The sequence below is a fragment of the Canis lupus genome, chromosome 15, assembly GCF_003254725.2.
Source record: "Canis lupus dingo isolate Sandy chromosome 15, ASM325472v2, whole genome shotgun sequence".
In the NCBI taxonomy this organism is placed as follows: Eukaryota; Metazoa; Chordata; class Mammalia; order Carnivora; family Canidae; genus Canis; species Canis lupus.
In genome coordinates this window covers 45,739,523-45,746,337 of record NC_064257.1, presented here as the reverse complement: position 1 = coordinate 45,746,337, position 6,815 = coordinate 45,739,523, and the positions used below count along the sequence as shown (strand labels likewise).

Sequence of the window (6,815 nt, the reverse complement as noted above, 5' to 3'; positions counted from 1 at the left end):
TGGATTTGTGTGACAGCTGATGGTAGTTTAAAATAGAAGACTTTACCTTCCATGACAAAGTGGTCTATTGCAGGCTCCCAGGTGAGTGGGATTCACTGAAGAATGTTCAGGTTTCCTGTACTTACCAAAAGAAGCACTGCAACCTCAGGAACAGGGACTCACTCATCAGAGTTTGGGTCATCTGGTATGATCCAAGAATCATTTTTTGGTTTGAAATAAATATATTCCTCTTTTTCTTTTTTCTCTCTGTGACTATAGGATGACTACTGGATCTTTATTTAAATCTATAGTATTATCAAATGAATTAAGAACATATGCTTTGAAGTTCTTAAAACTTTGTGTAACCTTGGACATCTAACCTCGCCAAGTCTCAGTTTTCTATTCTATAAAATGGGCTAATAATTGTACTTATCACATAGCAATAGATGAGGTAATGTATTTAAATGCTTCACACAGTGCCTGACACATAGTAAGAAATCAATCAATGTTGGGTGTTATTATTAACCACTGATACCCTTGATTTATAAATAAAATAATTAAGGTTTAAAAATATTGAATAATGCTTGACTGCAGCCACAAATTACAAAGCCTGACCCAACTCCTTTGTCAACTTTGAAGGAACAAAATGGTTTCTAACAGATCTGTGAAATCTGTTTCTCTGGTTTATCTTCAGGGATTGTAAAGTCTATAACTTGACTGTTCAGTTTTCTCTTTTTATCTGCAATAATTAAGTCACACCTCACACAGTTTATTTGAACTACTTTATATCCCAAATCCTTGGGTTGCCCCATAAAATCAGAGAATAATTTCAGCTTTTTAGCAGTGTTTTAGAAATAAGTCACAGAAATTTGCCTATTTGATAATAGCTATTTTATGATTCATGATATATTTCTGCATGAGTGGGAGGAAGAGACTATTACTGGGAAGAGACTCTCCTACAGTAATTAAGTTTGCATCCAAGGATGATTTTTAAAAATCCCAACATCCAGGCTGCATCCCAAATAACTCAACAGACTTTCTGGGTATGGGATCAGGCTTTACTTTTAAAGCTTTTCATGTGTTCCCATATGCAGTTAAAGTTGGGACCCACTCTAGTGATGGCTTTACACTTTAGCAAGTCATCAGGATTATGGGGAACCCTAGGGCCTTAACCTCAGAGATTCTGTATTCAATAGGTCTAGGGCTAACACCTGGGGGATTTTCACTTTTAACCAGAATCCCCATATATCCTCCTCCCCTTGGTGATTCTGGCTGAGTAGTCTTAGGACCACATTTTGGAAAACCCTGGTATTGACAAGTAATCTATTTAAACGATTCCATTTTAAATTCATAAAGTTCTTTTTTTTTTTTTTTTAAAGTTTATTTCTTCTTCTTTTTTAATTTTTTTTTTATTTTTTTTTTTATTTATGATAGTCACAGAGAGAGAGAGAGAGGCAGAGACACAGGCAGAGGGAGAAGCAGGCTCCATGCACCGGGAGCCTGATGTGGGATTCGATCCCGGGTCTCCAGGATCGCGCCCTGGGCCAAAGGCAGGCGCCAAACCGCTGCGCCACCCAGGGATCCCTAAATTCATAAAGTTCTAAACCAGTGTAAAATTCTCATGAACAATACACATTCAGTCTTATCCAAGTCACCACATGTGGAACTTCACTTTGCTTTCAGAAGTGTGGTAAAATTTAAAATTAGCACCTTACAGTTTTGAGTTTGACTTTTTGTGCATCATTGTGAAGCTGCCTTAATTCACCAGACAAGAGGCAAGGAACTGCTTTTGACTGCTGAGATGAATCTGGGAAGGTTTCCGGAGACTAGGTTTGCTCTCATTGCTGGATTTACCCCCAGGTTTCAGCCTATTGTTGTAGCTAAATTTATTAAACTTTAAAAATAAGCTTTTATTAGAATTTTCTTTGTCTTTTAGGTTTTTAGCCATCTACTGAGATTTCTATAACTTTACCGTGGTTTCACTAAATGAAAACCTTTCTAATGAAACTCGTATGAGGCTGCTACATTTAATGTCAGACTTCCTGTTTGCTTTGTAATAAAATACAACTAAAATTTGCACGTGTTTAATTTTTCTCAAGTTCCCTTTCAGCTTCTTGGACTTGACATTCCTTGGAGACACACCATGTGTTCTTCTTGTGAAATCTGAGCTGTAAGCATACTCTGTGTTTAACCCCTGCCATAGACCCCAGTATAAATTGTTCTTGGGAAAGAACAATTTATAAAATGGGAAATAACTTTTATAAATCTTTCTTTCATTTTCATTGAGGTTTAACCCAAGTATACTAAGTATACTAAGTACCCACCCTCCCAAAAAGAAAAAAACAATATTGTTGGAGCTCTTAATGTTTTGTGGACAAAAAGGTATATTCACTAAACAGCACCAAATATAGAGTACTGTAAATTGGCTCTTAAAAGAATTAGGGTAATTACTAATTAACATGGCAATGTGATGATATCATGGGCCCTTCTGAAGCAGGCAACCTTATAATTTATGGCCTGTGGGCCTAGCATTTGGTAATTTGAAAATGATAAGGCTGATTGAGAATAGCCATTTCTTTTTATTTTTTAAATTTTTTTAAAGATTTTATTTATTTATTCATGACACACACACAGAGAGAGAGAGAGAGAGAGAGAGAGAGGCAGAGACACAGCCAGAGGGAGAAGCAGGCTCCATGCAGGGAATCCCATGTGGGACTCAATCCTGGGACTCCAGGGTCATGCCCTGAGTTGAAGGCAGGAGCCCAACCGCTGAGCCACCCAGGCATCCCAAGAATAGCCATTTCAACTCTTTATCCTTGATAGTTGACTTTAAGCCCTGGTTACTTAAACAGCTGCTTTTATCTCTGCCATTCACAGTTACTCTCAGTGTCTAGGGCCGAGGTGTCCTGGTAAGAATCAGCATCTAGACCAGGAGTGATGTGTAACTCTGAAACACAAATCTTCCTGGTGACTCACCAGTCCAGGACCAAGGAGAAGATGCCCCACTGAACTCAGGTATGGTTCTGCCATTTCAGGGAAAATCTGGCTGTGCCCAGAATATACAGGCATACCTTGGAGATACTGCAGGTTTGTTTCCAGACCACTGCAGTAAAGCAGATATCACAGTAGAGCAAGTCCAATGAATTTTTTGGTTTGTCAGTGCATATAAAAGTTATATTTACAAACTTTAGCCTACTAATTGCATAGTAGAATTATGTCTAAAACAACAGTAAATATACCTTAATCTAAGAATATTTTATTGTTGGGGTGCCTGTGTGGCTTGGTTGGCTCAGGTTGTGATCTCAGGGTCATGAGATTGAGCCCTATATCATGCTCCATGCTGGGTGTGGTGCCTGTTTGAGATTCTCTCTTTCCCTCTTCCTCTGCATCCCCCCCCCTTCATGCTTTTTTATTTTGTCTGAATTTTTTTTAATTGTTGAAAAGCATTAATCATCATTTGAGCTTTCAGTGTCTAATAGTCTTCTTGTGGGTAGAGAGTCTGGCTTCCATGCTGATAGCTGCTGGAAGGTTGGGGTAGCTGTGGCAGCTTCTTAAAATAGGACAACAGTGAAGTTTGCTGCATCATCAATGGACTCTTCCCTTCATGAATGATTTCTCTGTAGTATGTGATGCTGTTTGATACCATTTTACCCATAGTAGAATTTCTTTCAAAATAGGAACAGTTCTCTCAACCCCTGCTGCAGTTCTATCAACTGTTTATGGACTATTCTAATCCTTTGTTGTCATTTTAACAACCTGCAGAGCATCTTCACCAGGAGTAGATTCCATCTCAAGAAACCAATTTCTTTGCTCACTCATAAGAAGCAACTCCTCGTCTGTTACGGTTTCATTAGGAGATCACAGCAATTTAGTCAAATTTTTAGACTCCACTCCTAATTCTGGTTCTCTTGCTATTTCTGCCACATCTGTAGTTACTTCCTCCACTAAAGTCTTGAATCCTGCAAAATCATCCTTGAGAGTTAGAATCGACTTCTTCCAAACTCCTGTTCATACTAATATTTTCACTTCTTTCCATGAATCAACAATGTTCTTAATGATATCAGGAATGGTGAATCCTTTCCAGAAGATCTTCAATTGACTTTGCACAGATCTATCAAAGGCAGCTATCTATCTATGGCAGCTACAGCCTTAAACAATGGGGATTTCTTAAATAATAAGACTTGAAAGTTGAACTTACTCATTGACCTATAGGCTGCAGAATGGATGCTGTGTTAGCAGGCATGAAACAACATTCATCTCACTGTCCATCAACCTCAGGTTGGCTGACCAGGTACAAAATATGTCAAAGAGCAGTCATTTTTTGAAAGGAATCTTTTTTTCTGAGCATTAGTTCTCAACAGTGGGCTTAAAATATTCAGGAAATCATGCTGTAAACAGATGTGCTGACATTCAGGCTCTGTTGTTTCATTTATAGAGTACAGGTAGAGTGGATTTAGCATAAAATTTAGTGGATTTAGTATAATCTTCTTAAGAGCCCTAGGAATTTTGGCTTCAACTTGAAGTCACCAGCTGTATTTGCCCCTAACAAGAGTCAGCCTATGCTTTGAAGCTTTGAAGCTAGACATTGACTTTACCTCTCTAGCTATGAAAGTTCTAGATGGCATATTCTTCCAATAGAAAGCTATTTCATCCACATTGAAAATCAGTTGTTTAGTGTAGCCACCTTCATGAATTATCTTAGGTGGATCTTTTGCGTAACTTGCTGCAGCTTCTCCATTAATACTTGCTGTTTTATCTTGCACTTTGATGTTATGGAGATGGTTACTTTCCTTAAACTTAATGAACCGGCCTTTGGTTTCAATTTTAAAATAGTTGTATCTCAGGAAATAGGGAGACCCGAGGAGAGAGAAAGAAATGGGGGAACAACTGGTTGGTGTAGTAGTCAGAACAAACACAATATTTGTTGATTAAGTTTGCTGTCTTATATGGAAGTGTTTTGTGGTTCCTCCAAACAATTACAGTAGTAATAAATATCACTGATCACAGATCATTGTACAAATATAATAATGAAAAAATTTAAAATACCAAAATGTGACACAGAGATCTGAAGTGAGCTAATGCTATTGGAAAAATGGCACTGGTGGACTTGCCCCATGCAGGGTTGCCACAGACCTTCAATTTGGAAAAAAAAAAAAATGCAGTATCAATGAGATCACAATAAAGTGAAGGGCAGTTAAACAAGGTATGCCTGTATCACATTAGTGAATATTTAGCTTTATAATGAGAGGAGTTGGGTAGAGGGAGACTTTTTTTTTTTTAATTTTTTTTTTTAATTTATTTATTCATGATAGTCACAGAGAGAGAGAGAGAGAGAGAGAGAGGCAGAGACACAGGCAGAGGGAGAAGCAGGCTCCACGCACCGGGGGCCTGACGTGGGATTCGATCCCGGGTCTCCAGGATCGCGCCCTGGGCCAAAGGCAGGCGCCAAACCGCTGCGCCACCCAGGGATCCCCGGGTAGAGGGAGACTTAACCTTCAGTGCATCCATTCATTCGACAAACATTTTAGGTCACTTACTGGATGCCAGATTTGCTTGGGCATTGGCAATATAGTGGAGAAATATAAAGCAGTAAAGAAGAAGAGAAAAAATGGTTGGAGGGGTAGGTGTTATAATTTTAAAACTAAAAATCAAAGAAGGTCTTACTGAGAAAGTGACATTTGAATAATGTCCTGTGAGAGGAGACAGAGTCATTTGGAGAAAGTAGTCTAGGCCGAGAAAAGAGTAGATGCAAGAGTCCTGAAACAGAGAGTACCAAGCTAGTCAGAGGCCAGGGATCTGGGTTGTTAGGGTTAGGTGGACTATAACACTGGTTGGAGCTAACCAAGTATACCCAATTAGCCACTAGTTAAAAATGGTTACTTGCTAGGCTTGGAAATGGAGGCCCCTCCTAACTGCCCATTTCTCCTCATCTTCCTCTGCTCCTCCTCCACCCCTCTTTTTTCTTGTCTTTCAGACTTGTTATCCTCTGTTGAAAGTTTTCTTCTTATGGATCTCTGAGTAAGGAGACTAAAGATTCAGAATTAAATGGTCATGGTCTTGTCCTCAAAGGGAACATTCCAAAAGATGATTCTGACATCTTCTAACAATATATGAAGACACTTCTAACCACATGAAAAGCACAGGAGATAATTGCATTTGATAACTCAGCTTTATAGTAAAAATTAAAAATGTCAATTTGTGGTAGAGGATTGGCCTGTATTCTGATCTGGTGAGGAAGGGTTTAAGCTGGTTTGGACATCTCTAGGAGGTTCTGTGGTGGTGCAGGAAGCAATATTTGGGCCTTGGCTTCAGACAGATGTTGAATTTGAACCCTAGTTGTGAAATTTTCTGAACTGCAGTTTTTTCATTGTCCTTGAGATTTTTCATGAGGTTTAAAAATATGGCAAATAAGTGCATCAAGGTGGCTCAGTTGGTTAAGTGTGTAACTCTTGATTTCAGCTCAGGTCATGATCTCAGGGTTATGAGATGGAGCCCCATGTTGGGCTCCACACTCAGTGGGGACTCTGCTTGAGATTCCCTCCCTCTGCTCCTCTCCCCACTTTTTACACTTGTACTCTCTCAAATAAATAAATAAATAAATCTTTAAAATAATAAATATATGGCAAATACCTTGTTCATAATTGGAGGCCAATAAATTTTAGGAGTGTCTTTATAAATGTTTAGGTATAAATAGTGAAAGAAGTCCAGCAGAGGAAGAAAAGAGAGAAGGAAGTGAAGGGATGTCTTTTAGGAGAAAAGAGAGAGGAGCATATTTGTAGGCTGAAGGCAAGAAGCCAGTGGAGACTAAAAAGGTGAGAGGTCATGCCTTTTCACTT

The 6,815-nt window shown here is 38.8% G+C and overlaps 1 long non-coding RNA gene across 1 annotated transcript; it reads left to right on the top strand.

The window, feature by feature from the left end:
- The first annotated feature begins 2,010 nt into the window (after positions 1 to 2,010).
- On the top strand, positions 2,011 to 6,494 carry LOC118350674 (uncharacterized). Its single transcript, XR_004804923.1, has 3 exons — positions 2,011 to 2,149; positions 2,857 to 2,994; positions 5,954 to 6,494. It is a non-coding gene; the product is annotated as an uncharacterized LOC118350674 (long non-coding RNA).
- Positions 6,495 to 6,815: the final 321 nt, after the last annotated feature.